Source organism: Silene latifolia, chromosome 1, assembly GCF_048544455.1.
Source record: "Silene latifolia isolate original U9 population chromosome 1, ASM4854445v1, whole genome shotgun sequence".
NCBI lineage: Eukaryota > Viridiplantae > Streptophyta > Magnoliopsida > Caryophyllales > Caryophyllaceae > Silene > Silene latifolia.
Window position 1 is genome coordinate 84,424,584 of NC_133526.1, and position 2,958 is coordinate 84,427,541.

Sequence of the window (2,958 nt, forward strand, 5' to 3'; positions counted from 1 at the left end):
CCTAGCCTATTTTATTTTAGCATTATTTTTATTACGTAACGTACTATTATTATTATTATTAGAAATGAAATAAAAAAGGTTAATTGGTTATGAAACCGTCGTGATTTTCTTTATATTATTCTTGTCGAATTTCAAATGCAATTGCAAATGTCCTTCTATTTACATTTAAAATAATTAAATGGGTTGTATCTCGTGAAGGATTGCCTACGTATTCATTTAAAAAAAAATGAAATCAAACCCTTGCGTGTAGTTCAAATAAATGTAAAAGAATAATTGTTCTAAGCAAGAGCTTGTAATGAACTTAGAAAATAAGCATGAGCTTTTACTTACTCCTAAAATGCAATTTAGTTTGTTTGATGATATGAGGATGACAAATTGTCAAAATAAAAGAGCAAGATGACATTAGTTTAATTCAGCTTGGCCAGGGGCCGTTTATTTCGTGCCGCAAGAGCGACACGTGAGGTTACGCGAGGCGCGTTTTTTTTTAGGCATAGTAACGTTTCAGTTGGTCAAGGTTTATCGGGTTGGCAAATTCGTTCCCATCTAGGTCTGTGATTCTAACCGTACCCCCTGGAAGTATGGACTTGACTAGAAATGGCCCGGCCCAATTGGGTTTGAATTTTTCTCGTGGATCGACGGGTAAAAGAGCTATAATTGATTGGAGGACCAAGTCTCCTTCTTTTATATTCCTTGGCTTAACCCTTTTGTTGAAGGCTCGTTTGATACGTGCTTGGTATGTTTGCACATTATGTAATGCACGTAACCTTCGTTCATCCAGGAGGATGAGTTCTTCATATCTATCCCTCTTCCACTCGGCTTCTGGGATTTGACTTTCGAGTAAAATACGCAAGAATGGTACTTCTAGCTCGACTGGTTGTACAACTTCCATGCCGTAGGTCAAATAGAAAGGGGTGGCCCCACTGGGCATCCTAACAGATGTACGGTATCCGCATAAAGAAAAGGGTATCTTGTTTGGCCAATATCTATAGTTGTCAATCATTTTCTTCAGAATCGTGACAACGTTTTTGTTTGCCGCCTCTACCGCGCCATTGGTTTGTGGTTTATATGGCGATGAGTGGTGATGCTTGATTTTGTACTTGGCTAGCAATTGTTCAGTCTCATATTGAATGTGATCCATTGTCACTGATGATCTCATGTGGGCAACCATATCGACAGATAACGTTGGTTTGTATGAACTTTGCCACGTTCTTGGCTGTAAGACTGGAGTAGGAAGCCGCTTCTACCCACTTGGTGAAGTAATCGATTGCTACTAGGATAAAACAATGACCTCCTGTTCCGGCTGGAGTGATCTTGCCGATGATGTCAATTCCCCAAGCAGAAAATGGCCAGGGAGATGTCATGGTGTAAAGCAATGAAGGAGGGACATGTTGTACATTCCCGAAGATTTGGCAATTATGGCAATGTCTTACATATTTGATGCAATCGGATTCCATCATGGTCCAATAATATCCCAAACGTGTGATTTTCTTTGCCATCATGGGTCCACTCATGTGAGGGCCACATTCTCCATCATGGACTTCTTCCATCACTTTCCGTGCCTGTGAATGATCAAGACATCGTAGGATTATACCAAGAGGTGTTCTTTTGTATAATTCTCCTTGCATGAGAACGTATTGGGAAGCTAGTAAGCGGATAGTGCGTTGTCCCGTTTTGTCCATTTCTGGTGGATAGGTACCATTGAGTTTGAAGTTTAGGATCGCTTGGAACCAAGGTTCCTCTGTGATTTCTTCTTCATCGGTGATTTAGTGCACATAAGCTGGCTCTGATCGTCATTCGATGCATAAAGGCATTTCTACCATGCTGTCCGGCATGTTAATCAAAGACGCGAGTTTTGCAAGAGCATCTGCAAATTGATTTTCTTCTCGAGGTACATTTAGGTAGGTCACTTAATCGAAGAATTGGGCAACTTGGTCTATTCTGGCTTGATAAGGCGCTAAGCTTTCACTCCGGATTTTCCAAGATCCCGTAATTTGGTTGATGATCAAAGATGAATCCCCTTGCACTCGAAGATTCTTGATGCCTAAACCTACTGCTGCTTGTAATCCAATGAGACAAGCCTCGTATTCTGCAGCGTTATTTGTCACCTCGAAGTCGAGTTTGACAGAGATTGGTGTATGCTCGCCTTCAGGAGAAATGAGCAACACTCCTATTCCGAATCCTCTTAAGTTCGATGCTCCATCAAAATAGAGGTCCCAGGAGTCTACATCGGTTTGGAGTATATCCCCATCCGGAAACGACCAGGTGTCTATCGTTTGTGTATCATTAATGGGATTTTCTGCGAAGAATTCGGCAACGGCGCACCCCTTTATAACTTTCAAAGGTACATACTTGAGATCGAACTCAGCATCAAAGTCCATCTCGCTAAACGTCCATTGAGAACGAGTTTCTCGAAGAGGTATTTGATAGGATTCATTTTGGAGTGTATTTTGACGGAGTAGCTAAGCATGTAATGGCGTAGCTTCTTCGTTGCCCACACAAGAGCGAGGCATGTCTTCTCAAGTGGCTTGTATTTGAACTTGTACTCCAAGAACTTATTACTAAGGTAGTAGATAGCTCTTTCTTCTTTCCTACGGTTTGAGCTAGCATGGCGCCCATGGCCGTTTCAGTTACCGTGAGATATAAACTAAGAGGTTAATCTCGTTGAGGTGGCATGAGCACTGTTGGTTTGTCTAGTATTTCCTTGATTCGGTCGAAAGCCTTCTGACAGTCATCATCCCACATGGTGTGATCTTTTTCTTTAACTTCTAGAAGATAGGTTCGCAGATCATGGTGAGTTTCGATAAGAATCGACTTATGTACTGCACCTTACCTAGGAATCCTCTAATTTCTTTCTCCGTTTGAGGTTGCGGCATTTCTATTAGAGCTTTGATTTTGGAAGGATCTATTTCTATATCTCGTTGGCTAACAACGTATCCCAGGAGTTTGCCAGATGTTACT